Source organism: Octopus sinensis, linkage group LG14 (assembly GCF_006345805.1).
Source record: "Octopus sinensis linkage group LG14, ASM634580v1, whole genome shotgun sequence".
Lineage (NCBI taxonomy): Eukaryota > Metazoa > Mollusca > Cephalopoda > Octopoda > Octopodidae > Octopus > Octopus sinensis.
In genome coordinates, this window is record NC_043010.1 from 58,190,640 (window position 1) to 58,208,139 (window position 17,500).

A 17,500-nucleotide genomic window follows, 5' to 3' on the forward strand; every position below is an offset into this window, starting at 1 on the left:
CACCCTTTCACAAACCTCCCTACCCACTCAGCCAACCTTGTATCTCTGTCCCTTACTCTCTCTTTATCCATGTTCCCATACCTTGATGCTTCACCTTGACCATCCTCTCACTTTTCTCATGGTGTAGCTACAAGGCTACTATTTCGGTCCCTCTATCATAATTTCAAACTGTCAACTTCTGGCACAAATGCACACCCTGCAATCCTGCAGCCCCACTCAGCTGTGGAACCTACTTTTTGCAAGTAACTTGGTGACCTGACTTGTGCTGACTTGTCACACACAAAAAAGTCACCCAGTTCCCTCTGTGGGGCAGCTGGCATGAGAAAAGGCCTCCAACTATGGAAACCAGGCCTAAACTAAGACATTGGAGCTCAGGGCAGTCATCTGGCTTGTTGGATCTTATTGACCCATACCACAAGGCCAGCAATTTCAGGGCTGAGGTAAAGTTAATTACACTGACCCCAATGCTCAACTGGTACATATTCCATCAACCTCGAAAGGATGAAAGCAAAGTCAATTTTAGCAGAATTTGAACTGTGAATGTAAAGAAGGATGAAATGGCAGAAAAGTTTTGGCCAATGTGGCCATGATCCTGGAAGCCTTCCACCAAATACAAAGTATGACCAAAGTAATTGTTAACAAGAAGCTGGGTTGGTGAGTGAGGAAGAGTTGGGATAAGAGGAAGGGGAGACATTCATTGTATTATGCTGGACCCGGAGGAGGGGAAGTATACATGTTGCTAGTTCAGAGGAATGGAGACTTTTCTAGTGGCGATAGATGAAAGAGAGAGAGAGGACCACGAGTCATAGTGAGTTGGTCATTAGGAGAATAACTTCTTTTTAGATTTCGTTCAGGATATCCGTGTGTGACTGACATTCATTTGGTTATGATGATGAGGGTTCCAGTTGATCTGATCAATAGAACAGCCTGCTTGTGAAGTTAATATGCAATTGGCTGAGTACCCCTCAGACATTGTGTTCCCTTAATGTAGCTTTTAGGGAGATTCAGTGTGACACAGAATATGGCAAGGCTGGCCCATTGAATTACAGGTACAACTCATTTTTGCCAGCTGAGTGGACGGGGGCAATGAGAAATAGAGAGTCTTGCTCAAGGAATCTGTGTTGATTCCTTGAGGCTTATTACATCGGAAATATGTGAACAATACTGTAATGTGGCTGAAGGCCATGAGTGTGAGTCATTCTGGATATGTTGACAATATTCTCGTACTGCAGCAACACTGCTAAATAAATGAGTAACCTGGACTGTAACCCTAGGATATGTGTATATATTTGACAGCCATTCTGACCCAGATATATGACCATTTCACTATGTGGCTCATCTACTTGAGCCATGTAGTGGTCAGAAACTGACCTATATTGAAATATTTCTTATTCCTGGGCCAGCTCAGCAGATTCTCCCAAAGGAATTTCAGTCAAGTAGTAGGTAGAGGAGTGACAGAAGGATGGGTGTTAGGGGGCTTTTAGGACGATGCATGATGGGCCAGAAAGAGTGTAGGGGGAGGGCCCAGTATGTACAAACTTAAGAAACATGCTTTAACCCTTTCGTAACTGTATTTATTTTGAGATGCTCTGTGTTTCTTTCAATTACTTTAAATGTAACAAAGAATTCAGTAAAATAACTTAGTTATCATTAAGCTGGTGTTAGGAACATAAATTGTGACTAAGGTTTGGGGGAAGATTTTAATTCAAAACTTATGAAAACAAGACATTTGTACTGAGAGCCAGAGCTGGTTTCATTTGGGTTGGTAACGAAAGGGTTAAGGATCTTACTTTGGCTGTGATAGATATATCTTCTCAAGAACATTGAATCACCTATCATCTGGGGCCTTTGTCATCTCCTCTGTGAAGCTCAAGTTATTGAGCTTCACAGGGCCATGTCTTCCAGGGCCTCCTTCATCCAGAAGTTCCATCCACATTTCATGATCAGCACTTACCTTTGCTGCAGTCTTTCGCCATTTGCACCACATGACCAAACCATCAGTCTTCTCTCTTGCACACCATATCTCACTCCTTTTATGCCCATTTTGTTTTCTCAACACACTTGCACTTTTTGTACATGCACACTGATGTTGCACATCCAATAAGGTATGCTAGCTTCTTTGCTTTTAAGTCTTTCCATGTCCTCTGTATTCAGGGCCCATGTCTCTCTACCATGTTGCATTGCAATTGATACACAAGTAACATACAATATTCATTTACCTGAAGAATGCAGTCTTGTTTATTTTTTGGCTTACTAAAACTTTGGTCTTTGCTAAGTTATCTTTGTGGTTTTTAATTGTAGGTTTTGCCTCCAGAACTGGAATTTCTATAATTTCATTCCTGATTCACCAATAAGAGCATGGTTGTCAGTATTAAGGAGTTCTTGTGGGCAACCAGTGATAAACTTCTTTGCCATGACCGGGAGGATTTTGATGAAAAGGAGGCAACTGAGAACCAAGTTTTGGTGAACTCCTACCTGTATTCTAAATTTATTGCTATACTTATTTATAACTCTCATCTTATTCATAGCATTTCTGTAACTCTCACAAGCCATTCATCTACCTCTTGCTTCTTCCAAGACTACCAGATCACAGAGCAAGAAACCTCCTCTAAGCTGATGAATGCCAAGTGCAATGGCTTTCTTTTAGCTAAGTATTTCTCCTGAAGTTAAATCATTAGAAAGAGAACATTAGTAGTTCTTCTCTCGAACATAAAACCAAACTGCATCTCATCTAACCAAATTCTGTTCCTAATTAATTGGGCAATAACGCTTTCTGTAATTTTCCTGACTTGGTCCAGCAATTAGATTTTTCAGTAATTATTTCTCTCTAAGGCATTTCCTTTATGCTCATAACAGTTGACTATAATGCTGCTATACCAGTCATTTGGGATATCTTCCTGTATAAGCTTATCAACTATACAAGGGGCTGCTGAAAAGTTCCTGGCTTTGAGGGTATCACAAAAGGTCTGGTTGGAGGCCCAGCCTTCGAAGCTCTTTTACAGAGCCTAAAAAACTGAAGGACTGCTGCAATAAGTGTGTGAATCTGAGAGGGGAATATGTTGAGTAAAATCATAATTCATGGATCCTCCTGCATTTTATTTTACCCAAAGCCAAGACCTTTTCAGCCCCACCCCCTCATACAAGTCACTAGACTGTCTCCTACTCCACATGTAAGCATCTTAGTGATAATTTCTCATGAAGCAAACACTTGTTCTATCTTCATATCCTTAATTATCTAATTTATCATACTGTCGTTAACTAGAATGGCTGATTCTTCCATTATGTTTAGATAAGGTAATATTTCTTTTCCCCAGACATTTTCAACATTTAACCTTTCATAGTAGCACTTCCATGCCTCTTTCTTTTCAAAATTACTTAAGGTTCCATTATTCACTCACTTCTCAGCCACATCACAATTCTTTCTGACACTGATTTGCTAACAAGAATACCTCATGCCTCTGGTCTTCATCCTGTAAACCAGCAGCAACACCTTTCACCTGCTGCTGCTGCTGCTGCTTCCTTTACCATTTACACCTATTCTCAAGCTTCTTTTCCTCTCATTCTTCCAGTCTCTTCACTTTTACAACTTTGTCTGCCTCACTCTTCCATCACTCTATGACCCTTGGTCTGGTCTGATTGTAACTTTGCACCAACCACAGATTTGCTGCATCACTCTCAGGAAGTTGAACCATAAGAATTTCCAGTTGCCTTCTCTCTGTGTTTTTATGAATAATTGGCAGGAGTTACAGAGTGGCTCAAGGGCCAAGAGATTCATGCCTTAGCACTTACCAAACTCTCAGCCCTTGAGTCACTCTACAACTTCTGCAGATTATTAAGCAAAACGTGTATGACTATATCTTTTGCTTTTTACTTGCTTCAGTCATTAGACTGCGGTCATGCTGAGGCATTTCCTTGAAGAATTTTAATCAAACGAATCGAGCCCAGTACATTTTTTAAGCCTGGTCCTTATTTTATCAGTCTCTTTTGCTGAACTGCTAAGTTACAGGGACATAAACACACCAACACTGGCTATCAAACACAGGTGGAGGACAAACACAGATACACACATGCATGTATGTGCAAAGGGTTTGATCATGCCCTGCCATTGTGGGCAATATCTTTCATATCATTTGGGGCTGTCTACAAGAAATCCCCTGGAGACATGACATCAGACATGACAAGATTGTTTATAAATGCAACAACTGGTTCTTTGTTGGTTATGATGATAAAGAGTGTTTCAGCTGATCAGATCAATGAAACGGCTTGCTTCTGTAATTAATGTACAAGTGGCTGAGTATTCCACAGACATGCACACCTTTAACATAGCTGTCAAGGAGATTCAGTGTGACACAGAATGTGACAAGGTTGGCCCTTTGAGTTACAGATACAACTCACTTTTGCCAGCTGAGTGGAGTGGGGCAATGTGAAATAAAGTGTCTTGCTCAAGGCCACAATGCTCTGCCTGCAATTGAACTCATGACCTTATGATCATGAGTTGAATACCCTAGCAACTAAAGCATATGAGAAGGATTGTGCAGAGAGCCATATCAAAGGTAGAGGCCATCGCCACACCTTTTCAAATAAAGAACACTGGTGGTAGTTTCCAATAAAAACTGCAACACAATATAAACACAAACGACCAGACATTATTGTAATGGGACAAGGGGCAAAATCCATGTTCTGCTATAGAGATCCCTTGTCAAAAGATATGAACATCTCTTCAAAAACTGGAGAGGAAAAAGAGAACATCTCTGGCAAGCTAATGAGAAACCTATGGTTGTAATATCCAGGTTATAGATTTGGATTTGTTCCCATAATCTTAGGTTTACAGCAGATCTGCATAAAATATCTAGAAATGCTAGGATTCACTTAAAAGGATCATAGCAGATCGATTTGCATTCTCCAAATACAAGGGATTAGAGATGAATTGAAAATTTGTGGGACATTTCAGGGAATCTCCATTTGAAGATTCTTAGGGAATCACAGTTACACAATCAGATTTTCATGAAATACACAGGCATGCATGCACACACACACACACACACACATACAGTTTCGAAGCACGCACACTTGTGAACTGTCACACACACACACACACACAAGTGCACATTTACCTACATGTACTCACATACAGAGACACACATACATGCAGACATCAACCGATGAAGGTAACCACAAATTTCCAAGGCTGTCTTGACTTAAATGAAAGAGCCTTGTCACTTCATTAATGAACAGCTCGAATTCCGCAAAGAAAAATACTTAAAATTAATCTCAAAAATACATACATACATATTAACAGAAAATGTGGATTATGTCATATGTCTGTGAGAGAGCTCATGCCCAAAAATGACTTCAAGGTACCACCTCCTTATGCAACATGACATGGTTGCTAAGACAATTTACAACAACACTTACAAAAAAGACTGTTCCAGAATAAATATAAAATCTTCCTGTTATTGAATAAATACCCAAACATCAATACATAGAGTACTGATGGGACATTCCCATCAAAACTTTTGGCAGATGTAAGCAGAACAGGCTGAATATTACTGTTTGGAACAGACAAGAAAAGTATGTACCATCCATCATAGAGGTCAGCTCTCCTGCTAAAGTGAATATTTCTTCAAAACTCAAATAGGAAGAGGATAATTAGGGACAACTGCTTTGAAACCTCCAGCTTCTGCATCCAGATTATAAATTCCGATTCAGACCAATAATAATTGGTGCACTGGGTTTTGTGGGTAAATGCCTAAGTGATGATTTGGATAAGCTAGGGTTTTCAGAAAAACCAATCAACCAACTGATTTGCAGGCTACAAATACAGTCTGTAAGTGGAACAGTAAAAATATGCAAGACTTTTCTAAAGTTTTATAAGTGACTTTCTTTATGTTATCTACATTCCAATGATGGAGCTTTGCATCTTTGTTGGAAAGCAGCTCCTTCCTCAGAGCAAGAATTACAAAACCAAAGACAGAAGAGAACACATTTATATCTGCACGCACTTTGCTTATGAGGTTGTTGTGTCCTAACATAAATGCTGCTTCTTTTAGTTTTCATATTTTCCAGTGGTATTCTCTGTCTATTATTTTAACTTCATCCCACAGGGAAAGGTGGTCGCCACTTTTCAGATAATTAATGGCTGGGCAAATACAGTTCAGTAAATCCTTGCATCCTTGTTACCAGTGGGGATTTGATAATTGATGTATGTATTCTTGCTTAGCCTTCCCTTAATAAAACCAGTTGTTAAATGTTCAGAGGTTTGCTTTTGCTGTAATACATACAGATAATCTCATCTCACATCACAATTAATACAGCAATGACATCACCTTTTACAATCATACAACAGACATCAATACCCAAACCGTGACATTGATAACCCTGCAGCCAAAAACCACAATAACAACAGCTTACCATAATACATTCACTAAGCCTACTGTCCGTTTTGTTAAAGAAATCTGAAGAATATGTGATTGGTCCACAACAAAACAGAAATATCAACCAAACATTGCATTTTTGTGGATGGTATGAAAATACATTCTAAGAATATGGATGGTAAGAAGGTAAGTGATGACCTAATTAGGACATTCTCAAATGATACAGGAATGGCATTGGCCTTATTAGGACATTCTCAAATGATACAGGGATGGAGTTGGCCTGAAAAATATGTCCTTAACTGGTTGTAAAACAAAGACAAATTGCAAGACCACTGAGTAACATTACAATCAGTAGCACTTGATATCTGATGAGGAATAGACACAGACATAGGAACAGATGAAAATACCTCCTAAGATGGAAATTGTGACAGGGAGTGTGCAATCAGAGAATATAGCACCAGGATAAAGAACATGTGCCCCTTGAAACTTTCTGCAAGCAGTATATTGATAGAAGCCTCCAATGAAGGTGTCATGCAAGTGCTCATACAAAATATTTGGGTTACTTGATTGATGATGCTACATGAGATCAAGGCCATTGATGTTAAACCCTGGAAATTGTTAATCTGTATAGGAATTTCTATATCAACAGCCTTGGAGACTAAATTTACTTGAAATGAAAACAGAGGCTTAAACTCAATCCAAACAGAGTTTGAATGTCATATTATATTCTTTCTATAAGAAATCATCAGAAGAGAAGCTGAACACAGACTGGTAGAAGGTCAGGCATGGCTATATTCCCAGAATGCTTCAAAGTGACAGCAACAATGGCAACCAGAAAAATCTGTCCTAGGCTAACAACCAAGACATTAGTTCTTACTTTAAAGTATAAATGTTTGTAATATGGAAGCAGAAAATGACCTCAAAATACCTGATGCTCAAAAGGAGTGGGGGATTCAAAGAAACTATATGACAACCAGTGTATACTTTGTAGAATTAATTTTGAGGATGCTACCCACATTATAAAAAAGATGCTTGAAAATGTCGTTATTCCCTACCTGTGAAACATGATGTTACAGCTAAAACAGTATATAATGAAATCTGTAGAAAGGATAATGCTGAGGAGATGAATGCAAGAAGCTACAGCAATGTGGAGGGAACAATCATTCATGACATGAAAGAATGTTGGTGGAATGCCCTGTGAAGATTTTCATAAACTGCAAGTATAACAGGCCAGACATAATGATCTGGGATGAAGAAAAGAAACTAGACACGACTGTTCAAATCAGTTGCCCAGCAAATATATTTTTTTGTTTTTACTTATTTCAATTTCATTAGACCACAGCCATGCTAGGGCACCACTTTGAAGAATTTAAGTTGAATGAATCAATCCAGGATATATAGATATACACAACAGGCTTCTTTCAGTTTCTGTTTACCAAATCCACTCACAAAGCTGGTCCAAAATTACAATAGAATACACTTGACCAACATGCCACACATAGAGACGTATTAAAGATTATTAAAGAAGCAAACATGATGAAGTGATGAGAAATTTGCAGCTACTCCATCCAGTCAATAATTTTAGATGTCTACCAATGCTTACTGGAGCACTCAGCCAACTGCTTTAGTACCAATCTTGAAAAGCTGGGGATTCACAGACCCAGAAAGAACATGCCTAATCAAGAGAATACATCTACAAGATGTCAAAGGTATTGGCAAAGTATGTAAAACATTGATGAAGTTTAGCATTTCATAAGGTCTACATTGGCAATGCCATTCATGTGTATATGTATATATGTACACATGTATGCATATATAGAAACATGCAACCACAAATGCAAACAGATACATACACACAAGCATACATACGTTTATAGTTACAGGCCTATAGATACATGTGTGTGTGTATTGTTATGTATGTTTCTACAGGTAAGATTTGTATGCACTGTATGTACTCTCTCTTGATGTATGTGTACATGCATGTATGTATGTGTCTATGTATATATACGCATTCATACACACATACGCAAACATAAACATATATTTACACACATACATATATATATATATCTTATGAGGTTTTTACGCTATCTACCTGACAATTTCTTGTTAAGTTTTCCTTATTAAGTAGTTGTCCTTAATTGCAAAATTTTTATTCCGAAAAAACTTTTCCTCTCCCGAAATGCAATTTTGTAAAAGTTTGCCATTCACCCGGATGTAATATATATAAACTCACCCATGTGCTTCGTTGATGTTGATCAGTTAGCTGTTCGGCTTAAGCGAGGCAGGGTCGTTGTTTATTTATAATACATTCAGGCCTGCTGATGATTACGTAAGTATGAAATCACTGTGATACAGGCCTATATATTTTTAAATGTCTTACTTTGAAAAATTGCATTCGGTGGGATTAGTAATATTTTTGGTAGAAATGACTGATTGTCCCTCTTAGCGTTTGGCAGGTATATATAATGCCTCCTGGCATGTATGTATAATTATGCCCTCTATATATAAATTATATATATATATATATATATTTATGGCTGTGTGGTAAGTAGCTTGCTTACCAGCCACATGGTTATGGGTTCATATATATATATATATATTATATATATATATATATATATATATATATATACATATATATATATATATATATATATATATATATATATATATATATATATACATATATATGTTGGTGTGAGTGTGTGTATTATATGTTTGTGTCTGTATTTGTCCCCCCCAACATCGCTTGACAACCAATGCTGATGTGTTTATGTCCCTGTAACTTGGTTCGGCAAAAGAGACCGATAGAATAAGTACTATGGAGTATATTTGCTCGACTAAAGGCAGTGCTCCAGCATGGCTGCAGTCAAATGACTGAAACAAGTAAAAGAATGAAAGAATATGTATGTATGTGTGTATATATATATGAATAGATACAGACACATACATATAAGTATTCATACAAACATGGACACACACACACACACACACACACACACACGTATCCATGCATTGACATATATTCCATGTGTGTCAAGCTGATTGCTTCACAACTCTTTAAACGCTTGCCATGGCATCTACACATGGAACCGAACCAACTCATCACCAGCAAATATCAAAGAGCCACAAAGAAATTCTATTTCTGAAACTACTTTCAAGTAATGTATGGAAATGATGTGACTTGGTTCAATCCAGCCTGTGGGCAGTAACGGTTTGGATCAAACGGAACGAAGAAATAGGAGAATTCGTGACATTTGCTGAAGCAGACATTATAGGAGAAGGAACAAAGGAATTGGCAGTTCATGACATGGGTGTTATTGAAGTTGAGAGGAAAGTGTTGTTCGTTTTGTTGGAGTGGTGAAAGGGGTGGGAAGGGGCAGGAAGGTGTGCTGCTGCAAAAACACTGAACTTGCACATTGACATCTGTTGTTACACTCCGTCATTTGTGTGATTTAGCAGGATTCTGATCAGATATTGTTGAAAGACTGCAGCTCTCTCACTCACACACACACACACACACACACACAACGTAATAATGTATGTGACAATATTACATAGTGCTGTAGTCTAGTGCTGTATTATTAGTGTGTCACAGTTCCAATAAGATCATGAGCTACAGCTTAAATGCATATGGTGATAGGAGACATACATGTGTGTGTGTGTGTTTCCTTTAACCATATGCATTTAAACTATAACTCAGAGACTAATTGAAACATATACACACACACACACACACACACACACATATACAACATATATATATATATAAAAAATACAAAATAGGACAAGAACGCAAAACATCCAGACAGTTAGGTGATACAAGAAAGGGACAACAAAACATCCAGATAGACATTACAAAGAAAACAAGGATGTGTCATTCGGAGTTCCAAATTATCTTTGCAATTTCAGCTGGTTATACTCAAGATTGCTCCAATCTGGCCAACCCATATATATATGTTAAACGACGTTGAAGTGAAGGTAGCATGTTCTTTGTCTATCACCTTAACTTCTTGGAGATTTTAGGTAAAATTATACTAATGTGTCCATCTGTTTTAATTTAATTAAATTCTATGTCTTTATGCAGATGAGGATTGCTCTGCATTTAAATTGGTGTAATGGTTACATTGCTCAATTAAATGTAGTTGCATGAAACAATTGTACTGCATTACCTCTGGATATCCTTGTTGCTTATTTTGATCTATATATATATATATATATATATATATATATATACACACACACATATATATATATACACATATACACACACAGAGACCTGTACGCATATGTATATATGTATATATATATTACATACACACACACACATATAAATATATACACACCTATCAATGCCGTGTATGTCATAAGGTCTACAAATCTGACGGAGGGCTCAAAAGGCATTTTCAGATCCATAAAGATCAGAACTTCACTGCAGCTCTTGGTTGTCCAAACTGGACATGCAATCTATGTGAGAGTCTTTTCAAAACATTGTCTGGTTTAAAAAGCCACATCAGATGCCACGATAGATCTAAGATGTAAGTACAAAGGGTGGTCGCTCTGTGCATAAGGAGTAGACAACCATCATATAAATATTATGCATGTATACATATGTATATAGGCATACAATGCATGGCTTTGAATCTGCCAAGGGTTATCTCTCTTTGGTATTTCCCATTGCGGAAGGTTAAACTGCCAGAAACAGGCTTCTGGGAATCTGATAGGAGGAAGCACTGGGCAGATTTGGTGTTCTTACATCTTTCACCAGAAGAGAGACATTTTCTCTGTGGTTAGTGCAGTGTATTTGCTTATAGAAGTTAAAATATGACACAAATATATTCTAAGCAAAATTTCTTATGTGTGTGTGTGTATATATGTATATGTATATATATATATATATATGGATGTGTGTGTGTATATATATATATGTTTGTGTGTCATCATCGTCGTTTAACATCTGCTTTCCATGCTGGCATGGGTTGGATGGTTTAACTGAGGACTGACGAGCCAGAAGGCTGCACCAGGCTCCAATCTGGCAAAGTTTCTACAGCTGGATGCCCTTCCTAATGCCAACCACTCCAAGTCTGTAGTGGGTGCTTTTACATGCCACCAGCACATGTGCCAGTAAGACAACGCCGGCAATGATCACGCTCAAATGGTGCTTTTCACCTGCCACCGGTACGGGAGCCAGTCAGTGGCCCTGGCAACAATCACGCTCAGATGGGCTTTTAACGTTCCACTGGCACAAGTGCCAATCAGGCAGTACTGTCATTGGCCACGTCAGTGATTTTGATTTCACTTGCCTTAACAGATCTTCGCAAGCAAAGTTTATTGTCCAATGAATGAAGGGTACTCATAAGTGGGCTGGTTATACACAACTGTCATAGGCCATAGGTGATGGTCACACTTGGCTTGCCGGGTCTTCTGAAACACAGCATATCTCCAAAGGTCTCGGTCACTTGTCATTGCCTTGGTGAGGCCCAATGTTCGAAGGTCGTGCTTAATCACCTCATCCCAGGTCTTGCTGGGTCTACCTCATCCACATATGTGTATATATGTGTATATATATATATATTATATATATATATATATATATATATATATATTCGTAGATAGACAGACAGACAGACAGATAGATACATACATACATGAATTTACCTTTTACTTGTTTGTCCTTAGACAATGGCCTGGCTAGGGAACAATTTTGTGGGGTTTAGTTGAATGAATCAACCCCAGAACTTTATTTTTAAACCTGGAACTTATTCTATTGGTCTCTTTTGCCAAACCACTAAGTTATTTGGATGTAAACAAACCAACACTGGTTATCAAGTGATGATGATGAACAATTGCAAGCACAAATACACACACACACACACATAGAGAGAGACAGACAGACAGACAGATGAGAATGGTTAGCCGTGGAGGTAAGAGTTTAAAGTTGGTATCAATGAAAATAGAGTTACACAGGATACCAAAATATGAAGAAAATATTTCAAAAGAGCGGTGCCAATAGTGTTAAAGAGTGATGTTGTGGATTTTATTCCTTTCCATGCATTGGCTTAGAGTTCAGTCTAACTGGAAAGTATCCCTGGTCAATGAAATTGTAGGCACTGATAACTGACCATTGTCTCTTGGTGTCTAGAATACAGCAAATGGACAACACATTTTTACATCAATATATCTACTTTGACAGTATATACGTATGTGTGTGTGTGTGTGTATGTGTATATATATATATATATATATACACACACACACATATGTGCTCTCAGATACATATGTGTATATATATATCTGTATAAATGTTTATAAATACATATAAACATATATATACACATACATAAGTAGTTGTATTATACATTAATACATGCATACAAAGATACATACAAACTTACAAACATATGTGTTTATATATATATATTATATATATACATATATATGTGCATGCGTGTGTATGTGTGTATATAAAATAAATACATAAATGCATATACATATATATATATATATTATATATATATATATATATATATATATATATATATACATACAGACATATATATGTTCGCATATCCACAATGTATACATTACAGCTTTACTGTTAGTGTATACACACACACACACACACATACACAGTCACACGTTTCTCAGTCACCATCGCCACCCTCGTCCCCTCCTCCACCCACCACCACCATTTCAGAAGAAAGAGAAGATGCAATGTTTGAGATGATGACATGTTACGTGAGGTGAATACAGTCCCTCCCCACACCTCCTCCATTTGCTCTCTCACACACATTTTAGTAACAACAATTACTTCAACACCCAGCAGCTGTTCCATCAATTTCACTCACTTGTATACCGGCTCTTTCTCAATCTAGCAATGTAGATTTAATATATATCACAATTGATAAATTGTTAAACAAGCCACAACAACCCTAAATATCTTCCTGGTTTCCCTCATTCCACCTTCTCTCCCCCCCCTCTCTCTCTTCACCATTTCATTCTTCCTTATCTTCTCTTTGTTTCAGTTTTCATGATTCCTTTTACCTTTTCTTTCTTTCTGGCACTGTTTGGTTGTTGTTTTGTGGTTGATGATAATGTTGTTGCTGTGGGGAGCTGTGGGTGGTGGGTATTTAGCTCCTACTTCTGTCTTCATTGACAACATCTAGAATCTGAATTGCTCCAGCTGTGACACCCCTGCTGTTTTGCCTATCAAGGACTACACTGTCAAATCTATCTTTCATTTTTAAAACACCACACCATGTTTCGAAAGAAGTTGGCTATTCTTTCTTGCAGGTCAAGGCTCTGTCATTGTCTTGGAAAACTGTTTTACTGTTTGTTAGCTCTCCAATTGTTGTTGGCAACCTAACCCAACCAATTTACACCACATTAACTCACTCTCCTAAATTCCCCTTTTGGGTGTGACAACAATGAGAATCTAACCTTTCCCTTGTTACTTCCTTCCAACCGTTCCTTTGCTTCTGACTGAAACCATATCTTGTTACAACATCACACAACACTGCAACACCTTACAACCTTCCTGAAACAGTACCACAACAACACTTGCTCTCCCACACACTTCAGACACAATATTACATTGCTCTACACCACTACTATAACACCATCCAGAAACACTATCTTTCTCTCTCTCACTCAGATATATATATATATATATTTCTTTACTACCCACAAGGGGCTAAACATAGAGGGGACAAACAAGGACAGACAAAGGGATTAAGTCGATTAAATCAACCCCAGTGCGAAACTGGTACTTTATTTATTGACCCTGAAAGGATGAAAGGCAAAGTCGACCTCAGCGGAATTTGAACTCAGAACGTAACGACAGACAAACACTCAGATATATATATATATACCCACAACAATACCACACACTACTACAACAACTCAATGTTCCTTCCACGGTCCCAATACACTTACAACACTCCACAACACTACAATACTAATCTAACAATGCTATCTCTTTCATATACTCTAAACACACAACATAACTCGGGGCCTTATTATAACAGTAAAGAAATGTACAACCACACAACCACTACAACTATCAGGTCATTAAAAATGAAATGTTTGATTTTGAACTGAAAGTTTATTTAATTTTATCTCAATAAAAAGTAATACAGTTAACCAAAGCATGCACCTAAATCATCAACACAATTTTGCCATTTAACCAGTAGCTTATTTATGCCGGCAGCAAAGAATTCTGGAGAGCAAAAGGTGATTAAATCACAAAAGGCTGTTTTGGCATTTTCTTCAGATTTGAAGTTTTTCCTTTGCAAAATGTTGTCTAATGCCTGGAAAATGTGAGTCGGTTGGTGTAAGGTCTGGTGAATATGGTGGATGACAGAGTACTTCCAAGTTCAGTTCCTGTAACTGGAGTAGTGTTCTCTGTGCAATATATGGTCATGAAATAGTCTTGCAAAAGAATCAACCTGTCTCTATTGACCAATCTTGGTTATTTAATGTACATTTACTCATCATTTCATCTAACTGGTTGATGTATGCATCTGTTGTAATTGACTTACCAGTTCTCATGAAGCTGTAGTTGATGACACCAGCACTGGACCACTAAACAGGTACCATTAGCTTTTTTTGGTGAATATTCTTTTTTAGACAGTGGTTCATCTCTATCCAACTACCATGCAGAATGCTTGCTATTGTTGGAAAGAATCCATTTTTCATCACACACAATGATACGATGGGAAAATGGTTTGCTTTTATGCCATGACAGCAAAGAACAGCAAGTTTGAAGACGTGTCATTTAACGCTTATTCAGATTGTGGCACCCACTTGTTCAGCTTCTTTACTTTGCCAATTTGTTTCAGATAGTCCAATACAGTTGGAATCAAAGCATCAAACCTTGCTGCTAACTCACGCCTAGTTTGAAATGTATCTGGTTCCACTACATCTGGTTTCCAGCTCATCACTATCCACCATGGGGTAGGTCTATCATGGGACTGATTTTTAAGAGTAAAGTTACAGTACTTTCATTCACCACATCTTCACCAAACATCGATGCTTCAAGCTGTCTGGGATGCAGTGGTTCCATGACAGGACACATGTTCATATACAACATGAATTTCTGATCTATCCATGGGTTCACAAAAAAATGATTTACAAGAGAAAACTCACAATATAATCAGACAAAATGAATTGCATTTCAAAAAGTCATGATGTAACTCATGTAAAACAAAGAATTCTCAGGATAAAACATTAGTCAAACTTGGTGCATAATCGGACATTTCATTCTTGATGACCTGATAACTGGTACTCCATTGGTTACAATGACAAGTTTTCCATTTGATCCAATCAACAGAACAGCCTGCTTTTGAAATTAACATGTAAGTGGCCGAGTCCTCCACAGACATATGTACCCTTAACGTAGTTCTTGATGAGATTTATCATGACACAGAATGTGACAAGGCTGGCCCCTTTGAATCACTCAGGTTTTGTCAGCTGAGTGGACTGGTGCAGTGTGAAATAAAGTATATGTCTCAAGGACCACTGGGAATGAAAACTGCCTCCCTTACAACTGTGAGCCAAAATACCCTAACCACTAAGCCACTCGCCTTCACTACAACCCACTCCTAAACACATTCTCTTCTCTCTGACACACGCACACCCAATAACATCATCCAGAGGGTGATCTATCTTTAAACGTTCTGTGATCCTATTTCTGTTGAAATACAATGGCTTCATTTCAATTAATTTTGAAAACAATGCAGAAGTTAGAAAAACATTCTTGCCATTATTAAGTTGATATCTTGACCATAAATGAAAAACACATTTTCATGGAGGGCTCTAATTTCACTTGAAAATGGAATGCTGTCATCATAGATTTAAAAAGAGTCTTGAGTGGGTCAACAGTGAAAGGGTCAAACATTGTTTTGGAGCTTACAGCAGGGAGTCTATATGTGGCTGACCCTTACTGTAGTCACTACTAACATCTGGCCAAGGAGATGGCTTCAGTAAAGAGGGAAGAACACAGGGGAGATAATCATAAGAACTTCCTGTAGGCAACAGACCAGATCTGCGAATGGTGCAAGGTTCTGTCTGGTTGGAAGGAAACACGATGATGCAGTGGTACTGTAACGGCTAAGAGAGAAAAGATGGCAAGATGGGAAGAAAGGGAAGCAGTGGAGAGAACTAGCAAAAGGTTAGAAGGGAAGTTAGGCTTCAGGTATAAGTAACAGAAAGAGTGGTCAGTGGCAGGAAAGACGTCCTGCCATAGAAACTGTGTCCAAGTGAGATGTATAAGGGAGGTGAGGATGTCTCACTACATCTCAGTGAATAGAAGTGAACAGTGACAATCCACCCAACCCATGCCAGCATGGAAAACAGATGTAAAAGGAGGATGTCACTACACACTACAATGTACTTTCACAGCTCACCGTCACCATCTCCACAATTGCCATATATAGCTTGTCACCATGATTCTCCACCACTAACACAACAACTGCCACCACCACCACCACCACCACCACCACCACATTCCACCATCTCCATTCCCACCTCTACAACACCACATCTGCTATCGCCACCCTCATCATCCCCACCACCACCACCATCATCAAACACCAGAGGAAAGAAGACACATGTTATGCAGAGAAATGCATTCTAAGTAGATCGGACTGGATGAGGTGGGGGTGGGGGTAGAGCACGGTGGTGGTGGTGGTGGTGGTGGTGGTGGTGACGGCAATGTAGGTATTTCATGATGTTCCCTGATGAGACATGATATCAGGCATAGAATTACCTGCTGGGGCAATATAATGAAGAGGGGCCACCTGCACTCAACTAATTATATACACCACCTGACAATGTGGCTCTGAAGGTGGTGGAGGTGGTGGCGTGTATGTGTCTGCTTGTATGTATATATAGATGCATGCTGGCAACCTGGTGTGAGCATGTGTGCATGTATTGTCAGTCAGTGACTTCTTAAAGAATAATCTCAATATATTTGGAAATAGAAGAGCAATGCAAGTGGGTGTGTGTGTGTGTGTGTATTCTTTTATTCTTTCACTTGTTTCAGTCATCTGACTGCAGCCATGCTGGAGCACCGTCTTTAGTCAAACAAATTGACCCCAAGATTTATTCTTAGCAAGCTTAGT

General features: G+C 38.4%; 1 protein-coding gene and 1 long non-coding RNA gene across 5 annotated transcripts in view; one reads left to right on the forward strand and one right to left on the reverse strand.

Moving 5' to 3' along the window:
• LOC118766023 overlaps window positions 1-13,004 on the forward strand; it is a 17,443-nt gene extending 4,439 nt beyond the window's left edge. Inside the window, exons 2-3 of the long non-coding RNA XR_005001950.1 lie at window positions 12,309-12,314; window positions 12,980-13,004. This is a non-coding gene — a long non-coding RNA (uncharacterized LOC118766023). The remainder of the gene's footprint in view (window positions 1-12,308; window positions 12,315-12,979) is intronic.
• Window positions 1-17,500, reverse strand: part of LOC115219370 (protocadherin beta-13-like) — a 125,086-nt gene that overhangs the window by 63,582 nt on the left and 44,004 nt on the right. The window lies entirely within an intron of this gene.